At 44.1% G+C, this 14083-nt stretch overlaps 1 protein-coding gene across 4 annotated transcripts in view; it reads right to left on the reverse strand.

The window, feature by feature from the left end:
* Nucleotides 1–14083, reverse strand: part of SUSD6 (sushi domain containing 6) — a 97128-nt gene that overhangs the window by 21649 nt on the left and 61396 nt on the right. The gene's annotated exons all lie outside the window — the stretch shown is intronic.

Raw genomic sequence — 14083 nt, forward strand, 5'->3', positions numbered from 1 at the left:
AATTTAAGACAAATCTAATGATTTCTGTTATCCAACAGAGTAGGAGTAGAAAAGAGAAAGAGAATTAACATGTATTACCAGGCACTACCCTGGGCACTTTAAAGCTACCATCTATTGAATTCTCCTGCCCTACCAGGAAGGTGGTCGAATGCTTGGTTTGCTCAGACGAAGAAACTGAAGCTTTAAAAAATTTAGTAATGGTCTGATGTTACCTGGCTACTAAGCATTAAGAGTATGGATTCAAACTCTGGTTTGCCCTTCTCCCTCTTATACAGAAGCTCCTTGATTACAGGTGCAAACAGAAAAATTTACTCCACGATCTACAAAGTTATAACATGGGGGTGGGGTATGTCTGACAAAAGTTGCAGTAATTCCTGTCTGGAGAAGAATGTGGACAGGCGAGTTTACCTGTGCCCAGAGGACTCAGCTCATATCTCAAGTGGGCCTACATTTTTTCAGGAGGTGTGGGGGGAGGCGGGGGAGGCACGATAGACCTTTTCCTTTACTAGTCTGAGTGCAACAAACAAGCTATTAGGGACTACAGATACCAAAGCTGCAAGAGAAGAAGGCATGGGGGCATTTTTGGCTAAGAATGCAAATCTTCCTAGAGGGATGTGTGAAAGGAAGGTTGTCACTAAATGCAGAACGGGGAGAAGAATTAGACAGTAGGCTGACTTTCCGCCAGCTCCTAGAACACACGCGGTCACTGGAGCATCTCTGCTAAGTGCCCTCAAACAGTGAGTCAGGCAGCTGTTCTGCTTCTCCCAGGTGCTCAACAGGACACTGCTACTCACGGGGTCCCTACTCAACTGCAAAGAATGAAAAATAATTGGTATAAACTCTAGCTATAGATGGTGGCAGAGAGCAGCTGAGGTGATGGCCTGAATCCACCAATAAAACACCATAGTTCCTTGAAAAACACTCACCCATAATTGAGGGGTAAAGATCTGAATGGTCTTTCTGAAGAAAGACCTGATTGGTATCCTTGTGACACAGAAGGTATAACCAACAGACTGTGAATCTAAGGACTGAAAATTAATTAAGGGAAATCTCACTAAAGTAGACTCGGGATGCTAGAAGGGGAGGATGGAAGAAAGGATAGCCATACCCTTCAATGTCCACTACCAGAAAAATTATCAATCACAGACCTCTAACAGGACATCTCAATAGCAAGAATCATCAATTACAGGCCCCAACAGGGAAATATGCATATTGCATCTCTTACAAGAAACATTCCCTGCAACTCAGCCAATGAGAAATTGTCATCACCCTGAACTCTTGCTTTTTCCTATGGACTTTATTCAAAACAACCCCTCCCAACTTCCTCCTTCTTCATAAAATAAAGTTCCTCTCTTTTGTTTGTTGGACTTGTCTATAGTTTTGCCAGTTTGCAAGTTCTGAATTGCAATTCTCTGTTATTTTTTTTTAAGATTTATTTATTTATTTATTCATGGGGGGGGGGGCAGAGACACAGGCAGAGGGAGAAGCAGGCTCCATGCCAGGAGCCCGACGCGGGACTCGATCCCGGGACTCCAGGATCGCACCCTGGGCCAAAGGCAGGCGCCAAACCGCTGAGCCACCCAGGGATCCCAATTCTCTATTATTCTTGAATAAACCCATTTTTTGCTGGTAAAATAAGAGACTTTTACTTTTAAGGTTAACAAAGGCATGCCATGAAGTGAGCGCTGTACATTCTGTGGGGGCTCAAGTTGGGCCTGACTCTACCATGAGGCAGGGACAGAAAATATAAAAGAAAAAAGTTTTGTTTTTCTTTTTTAGGGGGAGCAGGGGGAATGAAGTTCTTACAACCTCAGAATCAACAGGTATAAGGAACACGGTGACCTGGGCATAGGTAATCTGCAGTTACAAAGTCTACTGATCTGGATATTTTTCCTCCTCTGTCTTGTACGGATGGGATTCTCTTCTTGAAACACTTGATGTTAAGCCACTTTGTCTCACATGGCCACCATAGGAAAAGCAGCTTGTCAAGCCTTCTCGATTTCCTCTGTACCTTCTAGAAAGGGAACTTACCATACCCTGTGCTACCATGAGCTGATCAAGGATAATGAGAAGTCGAACTCTCCCAAGGTTCCCGCCCCCTACTTTTCAACATTTGGGTCTTTCTAAAGTTCTGGACCAAATGGGGCCACTGAGGTCAATGGAGAGGCTGCCTGCCACAGGGTACTCCTTTCCTCCCAGGCACAGGAGGTGAATCTTCCCCAGTTGCTTTTCTCTGAGGCTGTAATCATGACCTTTTTAAAGAAGCTTTAAAAACAATAGGAATCCACTAAAACCCAGTAGGAGAGGGAGAAGACTTCCCAATGAGCAGGGAGCCTGACACAGGGCTCCTCCCAGGACCCTGGGATCATGACCTGAGCTGAAGGCAGACACTCAACTGACTGAGTCACTCAGGCGCCCCTGGGTAAAAGCTATTAATCCTGTTTTTTGGAAGACAAAAAGTTAAAGGGTATTTTCTGTTCACCTGTGTGACATCTGAACAGTCATCCACTGACACATAGAATGGGTGAGGATGCAACAAGCAGTATCTTCTGACTAGGAATCTTGTATTGGTCAGTCAAAAATGGTTTGGCAGAGCCAAGGGTCCAAAGACCAAGAGAGGCCAGGGAGGTGACAGGAGTGCAGGCCTCAGTATGATTAATAAAAGCACAGTTGAGATTCCACCCCTGACTCTGACCTGGTCTGGGCCCAGACTTCACTAATCTCCCACGGTCCCTCCCTTCTGCTTATGCTCTCTGTCTCTATCTCTCTCTCTCAAATAAATGAATAAAATCTTTAAAAAAATAAAAAAAGAAGAAGTAGATTAAAAAAGTAGCTTTCACCCAGAAAAATCAACAAGTGTTGATTCTTAATCTCCCTGGGTTTCACTTTCCCAGTAGGAATAACTTCATTAATTTAACAAATATCTATTAAACACCTTCCTACCAATATGCCAGGTTGGTGCTAGAAATTCAAGAGTAAATAATATATGGTTCTGCCCCTGAAGACTTTAGACTCTTTGAAAACAGAGATAAGGAGCTCCAACTAGGTTATAGTAATACTTACTTCTCTTATCTCCTAGAGTTCATATAAGGATCACATTTATCCAATCATTTTTTCTACAAGTTTTTACTAAGTCCCAAAGCACTGTGGCGGGCAAAGGGAGAAGGAAGGTGGGAAGATTAAAAAGATATATGTTCTACTCTCTGGGAGCTTACTGTCTAGTAAGTAACCATAATGGACACACGTTAGAATTCAACATGGCCTACAACAAAAATTCTGAGGAAGAACTAATCCAATGAGGAAGAGATCAAAAAGGATGGAAAAATGGTATCAGAACCCTGACCTTTGGGGGAAGCAGGACTGTGACCATGGGATAAAGGAGAGTGCGAAGAACATCTGAGGGGGAGATGAGAGCACTAGCAAAGGTACAGAAACAAGAAGTGGTATGTGATGGAAAGCAGCAAAGGATTCCATGTTTAACAGGACACAGGTACACAGGTGGACATTTAGAAAACCAGGCTGGCACCAGAACAGGGAAGACCCTGAATACAAGGCCGAGGAACAAAAAATATTGGGTTCCTTTTCCATCAAATGAGATTTTAAGGACCCTTCCACTTCTAAAATGCAAAAGTCATGTTGCTAATAATAAAATGAAAGTATGCTCTTTAGAACTAATCCAGTGGAAGAAGCCAGCCATATAAATGTGCCTGCCTGCTCTGGAAACTATCTTTCTTTCTTTTCTTTCTTTCTTTCTTTCTTTCTTTCTTTCTTTCTTTCTTTCTTTCTTTCTTTCTTTCTTTCTTTCTTTTTCCTTCTTTCTTTCTTTCTCTCTTTCTCTCTCTCTTTCTTTCTTTTTTGAAACTATTTTTCAATGGAGCAGTGTATATTGTTGTGGTGGAGTGGGGACAGGGGAAGGAGACAGGAAAACCATGTGAGTTTTCCAGTGCATATTCATCATGCTTCCTGAGTTTGCCTAGGTGAGGGGGGGGGGTGGGCAGGAAAGAAATGGAGGGATTGGAGCAGAGAAAGGAACACAAAGATGTCCTGTGGCCAACTTCTTTCCCAGGGTTCACTCACATGGCAGCAGATGGCCTATCCACAGAGGACTGGATCTCAGAAAGCAGCTGCTCCCGGGTCCTGGTTCTAACAGCTGGGGTTACAGGACCTCTTTGCACAGACTGCATGCTAGAAATCAATGGGTTCCATTGTGCCTGCATGCATGCGCTCCCATGTCCAGGCTAATGCCCTATGCCTGCCTGGAACAGAGGACTGAGAAAAATAACACTATGCACTTTGGAAGACAAAGCTTGCAAATTAACAGAAAGATACAGTATTATAAAGTTCAATTTTATTTGAATTACCTTGACTTTGCTAGCAAACTATTGAGATGCTAATTATTTGAGAGATAAAGGATTTACCCCTAAAAGGGTCAATGGGTCATTGAGGGTGCAGGGGGTAGATCATAATCAGAGGAAAATCATGGCCCTCTGATCCTCCTCTTCTTTCTGCCCGAAATGCATGGAGGAATCTGGCTCCACCCTATCAACCAAAAAGCAGACAGGGTTTCATGTACAAGAAAAGGGGATAAAAAAATCCATAAAACCATATGTGTGTACACAGAGGAGTGTAAGTGTACGATTACATAATTAGGCACATTAAAGTATTTATACTGCTGAGACTAAAAGCCTCTACTCAAAGACATTCCACCAAAGTTGAAAGGGGAAAAAGAAAATAGAAAATAAAGCATCTAATTGCAATCTTCCACAAAGCCAGACATCCCCAGCTGGTGCCACAGCTGAATTCTCTTAATTAACATGTTGTAATGGCAAGTATGAAAGACACTGTATGCTTATCAACTCCATGCGGTGGCCAGCCAGCCATGGGAGAAGCCTGCAACACTGCTATAATTAAAGAGATTTTTCTCTATTATAGTACCCTGGGGTGGGATGTTGGTTATTTTTTCTTAAAAACTTAGTCTCTTCAAGCACACAACACATAGACAACTCCACACAGGAAGACAGAGGCTGAGACTGGAGAATATGAAAGAGCTCACAGCCTAGGAGCTAGTTGGTTTACTTCTGGTGGTGATTTTCTTCTTACCTCCCCGAACTTGGGGGCTTTACCAGTTAGAGAAGGCTAGCAACGTTTGAGCACCAGTCTTTTAAAATAGAAGCCTGCCTGACAGCTTAAAATCATAATGTATCTGAATGGAAAAAAGATGGCAGAAATTCGCATGTAAGTAAGTACAATGCAGGGCATAAAGGCATTAATACATCAGAGGGTAGGTCAACATAGAATGGATTCCAAAGGACAGACTCTCACAGTTCTGGAAGGACGCTGTGCACTTACCAAGAGGGTTTTATTTTTGCCTCTTATTTCTACCTATAACCAGAAGCTGGTTATAGGTAGTCTCCTCATTTCCCTGAAAAGGTCCCCCAAAGTCAAATAATAGGTTTATGTGTATTAAAAAGAAGTCCTGTTCTCAGAGCCAAATAGGACTGGAAAAATGCCTAATTATACTCTTTTAGATATGATCTTGGACAATGTAATTTGGCAATTTTATACATTATTCTTGAATTCTGTTTATTCATCTTCACAACTGAGCGGGGCTACTGACTTACAGTCAGCAAGTGTTCACCAACACTAATGATTCCCCACTTCAGGCATGCTCACTGAATTTCAAAATATTTTCTTCAATTAGAGCAAACTTTACAAGAACTACTCTTTTTTTTTTTTAAGATTTATTTATTTATTCATGAGAGACACAGAGACACAGGCAGAGACACAGGCAGAGGGAGAAGTAGGCTCCACGCAGGAAGCCTGATGTGGGACTCGATCCCACGACTCCAGGATCACGCCCTGAGTCAAAGGCAGATGCTCAACCACTGAGCCACCCAGGTGTCCCAAGAACTACTCTTCTTATAACTACCATTGGCAATGTCTTTTTTCCATTTTCAACTCATCCTTACAAAATAAAGGTCCCCAAACTTCAAGGTCCTGCTCCAGCATACATGGCCGCACAGACGGAGCCGGCGCCGGTGCTTAGAGTGTGCTGTGGCCTGGCAGGCAGCCACCCTTCATGCCGCTCAAGACTCTCTTCTCCAACTGCCGCACAAAAGTCCAAATTCATCACACAAAGGCAACTGGGGTGTCGGTTTACAACATACCAGAGTACAGGTCGTTCTGAAGACGAAATGTTTAAAAGCTGGCAGCTCAGCATTCATTGCTTCAGAACCACCTCACGAGGTATCCAATTTGGATTCCTCACTTCCTCATTCCCCTGGCCCCAGAGGACCACAGTCATTGTGGTGAACTCAGAGAAAATACATTCTTAGGTGGGCCCAGATACAAATTAGGAACGTGTCTAGGATCAAGGATCTTTGGTGCCCAGACACACACACACACACACACACACACACACACACACACACACACACACACACACACCTGCATTCTACAAAGCAGCCAGGGCTGTATCCAGGGCTGGGGTTCGCTCCACACCTAGGGAAGTCACGCTAGTCAGCACCTGCCACATGCCTGTTCCTCAGGATGACGGTTCATCCTGGGTTTCCCCAGCCTCTCTGCCTTGTTGATAGAAAAGGCCTGTCGCATGTGCCATCAGGGAGCCTCAGAATCTTGGCAGATGCCTCGGGCCAGACAGACCCTGCAGTAGAATAAGTTAGTAGAATAATGGTTCCTTCCCTAAAAGAGGGTGACCTGGCTGGCCTATGGGAACTGGAATCGGTGTGCCTCACAATCTCTGTGCCAGGGGGTAATATCCTCTGGGGCTATCCCACATATATTTGTAGCCCTTCAGCAAAATCAAATGAAACCATACACTCCAAAACTGCACAGAAGCAGCAGAGCAACTGATTCTGAACTCTAGGCCTGCTGCCTTCCGTCCCCCTATCTGGCTCCCTCAGTCTTCCCATTTAGCCTCATCTCTCAGAAGACAGAGAAAAACATACATAAAGACCACTAGACCCTTGACAAATGTGGGGCAGGGCCACTGAAAGTCAAGCCCTGTTTTAGTTAGGCAGCACCCTCTCCCTCAACTGTAATGAAGTGATTACTCAGAATAGTTTTAGCAATTTATCTACCAGCAATCCAAAGCAGAGTATCTGGGGAAAATAGGAAGAAAGCACTGGTCTTTATTTTTTTTTTAAGATTTTTATTTATTTATTCATAGAGACACAGAGAAGAGAGGCAGAGACACAGAGAAGAGAGGCAGAGACACAGGCAGAGGGAGAAGCAGGCACCACACAGGGAGCCTAACGTGGGACTCGATCCCAGGTCTCCAGGATCACACCCTGGGCCGCAGGCGGCACTAAACTGCTGCGCCACTGGGGCTGCCCAGCACTGGTCTTTAAAGGCAGTAATGTGAGATGGCGGCTGAAGGCTCAAACCTCCAGCCAAGTGTTCCCCCTAATACCTCTCCTGCGCCAGGGGCCCAAACCCCCAGGCAGAGAGAACCAAGGCTGGCAGAGGAACCTCTGTCTGGCCTACCCCCTAGCCTGGCAATTCGCTGGGGTGATCCTCAAAGAGGAACTACTTGCTGCCCAGGGCTGCAAACACAATGTCTACACTGGCCATGCTGTGGGTCTGTGCCAGGGAACTCGGGGTGGGTTGGCTGGGAGTGGCACACCCGGCCGGGGGCCCAGGAGCTGGTTTTGAAACTGTCATTCATTTCCTGACTTGAGAGAACCAGGCAGTACCTCCCTTAGCAACCATTTACTTTTCCTTCTCACTGGAAATTAATAGATCTTGTGATAAGCATAACCTGTTTATGCTTGTTTGTCCTCACTGCTACAATCTCTCAACAAAAATTTTTCCAAGTTCCATTTTTCACTAAGAGCAACTACTCGATAGATCAAGAAGAGCACTTTTTGACTGGTCCTCTTTGATTTTACTCATAATCCAAAGTTACCCAAATTCCTTACTTAAAATTGTTAAGGGGGTACAGGGCACAGGGAAAGGTAACAGCACTCAACACGGGCAAGGGTTTTGGAAACAGGACTTTTACTGCTCATCCAGCATGAGGTACTGTTGTCAACTAGACCTGAGCAGTAATCCCTGGCCAATCACACTCTACAATGATGTGGAGGCCTGGGATGGGCTGCATGTTACACCTGGTTCTCCAGGGCCCATCAGGGGACATTGCTTCTACACTGAGCAGGACCTGGCTGGTCAAAGTTTTACTCAGGGTAGCACTCAATAGTTGGTCCTACTTACTCAGCCAGTGACACCCTAATGGCTTGAGCTGCTGTGCCCTGCTGGGGGAGGCAGAGAGGGGCATAGGCAGAGGCTTATGGGACCATGCTCATGAGAGACAGAAGAAGCCTTCTACCAGGCCATTCCTCCCTTCCAGAATCTAACAGTATGACTTCTTTCCAAGAACTATGGATAGAGTTGGGAATCCCTCCTACTGCCCACCTGGAGACATGCTCCCAATTTACCTTCGTAAGCTAATCTTCCCCAAACCCCCACATTTTTCCAATGATGCTCTCTTCTTAGAATCTTCGAAAGCCTGCCAATTTCTTTCTACAAGTATAAATGTTTCTGCTAGACATGCAAAGCTCTCTGCAATTTGACTTGTCCCATTTCTCCAGTACCATGTTCCACTGGGGTACCTGCACTGGCCTTACTCATCCATGACCATAGACTCAGATCAGCCCTCTGGCTCTTCTCAACTTCTTCCTTTCTACTCACTATCTTCTCCATTTCCCTCCATCAACTCAAACCCAACCTGCCATGAAAGGCTGATCTTCGTATACCCTTTTACAGGAGTTTCATTCCTCCAGGCTAACACATCCATGGCCACACAATCCAGCACACGGTTATATACCATTGTTGCTACATGTGAGTTGGTGCCACCTTTCTAAGGTACCGTGAACATTCCAAAAGGGCAGAAACTCTGCCTGGGCACACTTAAGGCACTGGACAGACACTTGATAAGAACCTGTATCTGCAAGGGCTGAGACCTCTTACAACATGGACTGAGTAAATGCTTTAAAAGACCCTAGCTCTTGCTTCCCCGAGAGTCTCTCCTGCCCACAGCCCACTTCTGGACACAGCCATGGCAAACTCTGAGACTTCAGCCTGCAAAAAGCCAGTATTCTGGCTTATATCAAAGCTTCAAACAAAGGATTTCACAACACCCCCAATCCCTTCAGGCTCCAAAGCTCTTCAAGGGCACCTTGTTTAAACAAGAGGTGCGGTATATTTTTTGGGAAATGATGAAGCAACTTCCCATAAGAGAAAAGAAAAAATTCCCCAAGTGCAAAAAGGCTTCTTGGAAAACAAACAGAACAGCATTCCTGCCAGGACAGAGAGAAAGGATCTGACATCCAGGCTCTTCATGCTTGGCAAAGGAGCCTGTTGCACAGCAAACAGGAGAGATGAGAGCTGCAGGGAAAAAAAGGAGGCAGATCCTTATGGGCAGATGGAGGACTCACCACAGTGTTCAGAGCTGGAGGCCCAACCTAATGCTTCACTTGATACTGCCCCGAGGTGGCCAATGGGAGGTCCCCTAACTCCTCTTTCCCTGACATGCCTTCAGCACCGATGGTGATTCTATAAAGTTGGGTGTGAATACAATCATATTTTACATACACCAGAAATACCTGCTATTTGAAAACAACAGCACAGCGACACCTTTGGTGGCTGGCAAAATCTTTTGGCGGTGGTGGAGCAGTGATTCTGTATTTCATACATTTGGTTTGATTATAAGGATTGTCTTCTTACATACTCCAGAGTGCCTGGGTTTCAGGCAAGGGGACATGGGCAAACTAGGGTAGAAGGAGATGATAACTATCATTTGGCTTGATCTGCAAGGCTTATCTAAGTACTCCTCTTATTTCACTTTTATAACTACTACCACTCAAACGTGACAGCAACATTAGCAGCACTCCTCAAGTGAGAAGAAAGAAAAGCATTACCCACAAAGGAAATTTCTCAGGTCCATGTCCAGATAAAGACTTAATGTCTCCACGGCTAGCAACACAGCATTTGCGAGTGTTCAGATCTCACGCCTGTGACATAAGCCCTTTCTCCTGAACTTGAGAATTCATACCCACCTAGCCTGTCTGCATAAATTAGAAGGCAGTATACAACAGAGCAAATCCTAGCTTTGCCCTTATCAGCAACATAACCCAAGGAATAACTCTTCCTCTTGTGCTTACTTTCCCAATTTACCACTCTCAAGAACTAATGAAAGGGCTATAAATTATAAACAAACTGCCAAAGAAAGTCAACTTCTATCAGATGCAGTAACGCCCTGAAGAAGGCTCCTGAGACCTTCTAGCCTCTCCCTTGAGCTTCCCCTACAGGGTCTTCCCTATCTCAGCCTCCCTTCCCTGCACCCCACCCCCACCCCTCTTCTAGCAAAGCCACTCAAGCTGGCAGTCTTTCAAAGCAGAAGGAGCCCCTTTCCTTGGTAGCCCTGTGGACTCCTGCCATAAAGCTCGTTCAGAAAATAAAAAGTTAATCTCCCTAATTTGCATCTCTAACAGATTTCCAGGATTCATGAAATTTTATTTTTTAGGCTGTCAAAGGGAGGTGGGAGGCTGGGTGTGGCTAAATGGGAAAAACAGCACCACCCAGCATCATCTTTGAGCACGGCCCTTCTTTTTTTTTTTTTTTTTTTTTTGAGCACGGCCCTTCTGCCAGCAGCATTAACACATACATGCAACTCACGTACCACTTTTTAAATATGCCAATCAATTTAAAATAACTGTCAATTAATTGTATTTCAAAGTGAGCAACAGCTGAATTGGTGGGAGGGAAATAGAAGGACTAGGTGTTGCCATTCGCTATTCAGTGCATCCTCTTCGTGTAGGCAGGATGTGCTGGACAACAATTTATTTTCTTTAAGATTTTGTTTATTTATTCTTGAGAGAAACAAAGAGAGAGGCAGAGACACAGGCAGAGGGAGAAGCAGGCTTCATGCAGGGAACCCAATGTGGGACTCGATCCCAGGTCTCCAGGATCACACCCTGGGCGGAAGGCGGCGCTAAACCACTGAGCCACCCAGGCTGTCCTAGACAAATTTTTAGGATGTCTATGTTGGCTCCGTAACCACAAAAAGAAATCCCCCTCTCTTGCAGCTACTAAACAACTGGGCTGCAAAACGACAGGGGCTAATCTTGTAAAGACAATTTATGGGGAAGGAACTGGTGGGGAAGGGATGGCCACGTAGCAGCTGTGCCTTAACAAAGCCACAAATGAAAACACAGACTTAACAGAAATTAACCTCGAGTCTTCGTTTTAACTGGAAAACCTGAGTCAGTGAGGAGAGAAAGATGAAAATGAAAGCATCCTCTCAGAATCCATACTTGTTAAGTTTTGTGTGGTCTGAGAGTCAAACAGGCTCTCCTCAAACAACAAATGGGGAGCAACACTTGAGATGGACAGAAGAGTGCAAAGCACCAGGGCACATTCAGTGGTGTCTTATGGGAATGAGAAAATGCAGAATAAGGCACAGGACAAAGAAGTGGCTAGAAAGAAAGCTGAAAGCCCAGATGAGGGTTATGGTGCTAAGGAGTATGAACCTTAATATATGGCTTCAAGTGAGCCCTGAGTTTGACTTATTTTGTTTTAAGGAGAGAAGACTGATTCTAAGTCTGAAATGTCGAGAGTTACTGTGGCAGCAGGATAGAACACAGACTTGAGGGGAGGGAGGTGGGGAAGACTTGGGAAACAGAGAAACCCGGAGCAGTCTGGAGAGAGATGACGAGGCCTTGGATGTTAGCAGTGTTTTCTCCTGTAAGGGGCCATCATTTATAAACCAGACTGCAGTTAACACACCAGCTGCCTCCCCACCCAACCCAGCATAGACACAACTAGGATCAAGAGCTCTGGTGCTTCTATGCTAACACAAACTCAAGTGTCCAGTGGAAAGTGGGGGTTTTTGAAAGGAGGTATGCTTCCAGAATCCTGGTCACTGGTAAGTTCTGGTCTTCCAGGCAGCTAGCTGCAACGAACTAATGAACGCAAGGACCCCAAATGACAGTTTACACTACCTCAATGAGAGACTGTTGTACTCTGTGCAGAATGCTACAAGACTCTCTTGGATGAAAGGGATCTGAAAAAGGTTCCCAAATCCCTGCCTGTCCTCTACCCCCCTCCTTCTCCATCCCCCTCTCCCGACCAAAAAAAAAAAAAAAAAAAAAAATCTCAAATACAAAATTCCATTGTAAGGATCTCTGTGGACAATCTCCTATTCAACCTACCTAAATGTTTAATAGGGTGTGAAATTTAGAAATTATTCCCAGTGGCTGCAAAGCCTGAGAAATGACAGATGTCACTCATAAAAATACATCCCAAAACTTCTAGAAGAAAATATAAGAGGGGTGCCTGCGTGGCTCAGCTGGTTAAACATCTGCCTTCAGCTCAGATCAGGATCCCAGGGTCCTGGGGTTGAGCTCCACATTGGCCTCCCTGCTCAGCGGGGTGCCTGCTTCTCCCTCTGCCTGCTGCTTCCCCTGCTTGTGTTTGTGTGCTACCTCTGTCAAATAAATAAAAATCCTAAAAATAAGAATGTAAGAAAATATAAGAGCCCATCTTTATGAAATTTGGAAAGAATTCCTTAAATAAAGTTAAAAAATATTAATAAAGTTGACATTGCAAAGCAGCAGTGGTTCTCAAACTCTTCACTTATAGGCTCCTTGAGTCTACACTTAAAAATTGAGGACCCTCAAAGATTTGTCTATGTGCTACATCTACAAATAATTATCATAGATGAAAATGAAACTAAACTTGTATTGTGTATTCATAAATCCATTTTAAAAATAACAACAACAAAAAAAATCACAGCAATCATGTGAACACATCATGTAGCCTCCGGAAACCCTAACCACACATCTGTGAAAGAAAGAATGCATACAAAAAAGACAAATAGCATCTTAGTATTAATATAAAAATAGTTTTAATCTTGTCAAGCTCCTGAAAGGACCCTCAAGAACCACTGCTATAAAAAGAAAGAAAGAAAGAAAGAAAGAAAGAAAGAAAGAAAGAAAGAAAGAAAGAAAGAAAAAAGAACCAATGCCACAGAGAAAGTTAAAATAATCTACATGAGGCCTAGCTGGTTCACTCGGTAGAACATTTGACTCTTGATCTCTGGGTTGTAAGTTCAAGCTTCAGGTTAATAAAGTCTTAAAAGGGATCCATGGGTGGCGCAGCGGTTTGGCGCCTGCCTTTGGCCCAGGGCGCGATCCTGGAGACCCAGGATCGAATCCCACGTCGGGCTCCCGGTGCATGGAGCCTGCTTCTCCCTCTGCCTGTGTCTCTGCCTCTCTCTCTCTCTCTCTCTCTCTCTCTCTGTGTGTGACTATCATAAATAAATAAAAAAAAATTAAAAAAAATAAAGTCTTAAAAAATCTACAAATTAGGAGAAGGTAACCAAGGAAATACAAAATTAAAGCCACATAGGGATTTCATTTTATGTCCATCAACTGGCAAAAATTAGTATCTAATAATACCAGGTGTTACAAAGCATGTGGAGAACTAAGAATGTTCTTATATATCACTAGTGGTGTAAATGGATACAACTACTTTGGAGCACCATGTGGCAATATGTAGAAAGTTGGGGATCCCTGGGTGGCGCAGCGGTTTGGCGCCTGCCTTTGGCCCAGGGCGCGATCCTGGAGACCCGGGATCGAATCCCACATCGGGCTCCCAGTGCATGGAGCCTGCTTCTCCCTCTGCCTGTGTCTCTGCCTCTCTCTCTCTGTAACTATCATAAATAAATAAAATAAAATAATAAACCTTTAAAAAAAAATATGTAGAAAGTTGCTGTGCACTACTAATAATCCAGCAGCCCTGTTGCTACATGTTGTACAAATGTACAAGAATGCTCCTTGCAGTACTGTTTTTAATAGTGAAAAATGGAAGTCACCTAATATAACCATCAGAGGATGGTTATAAAATATTTTAGTATATTATTAACACAATCAAAGGCAAACTGCAGATAAAAACATACTGGCATGGCTAAATCTCAAAAACAATGCTAAGTGAAAAGGGGGTAGGTTAAGGGAAATTACAGACATTTAAAAACCTATAAAACAATATTCTATATTGCTTAGGA

This window comes from Nyctereutes procyonoides, unplaced genomic scaffold, assembly GCF_905146905.1.
Source record: "Nyctereutes procyonoides isolate TBG_1078 unplaced genomic scaffold, NYPRO_anot_genome, whole genome shotgun sequence".
Taxonomy (NCBI): domain Eukaryota; kingdom Metazoa; phylum Chordata; class Mammalia; order Carnivora; family Canidae; genus Nyctereutes; species Nyctereutes procyonoides.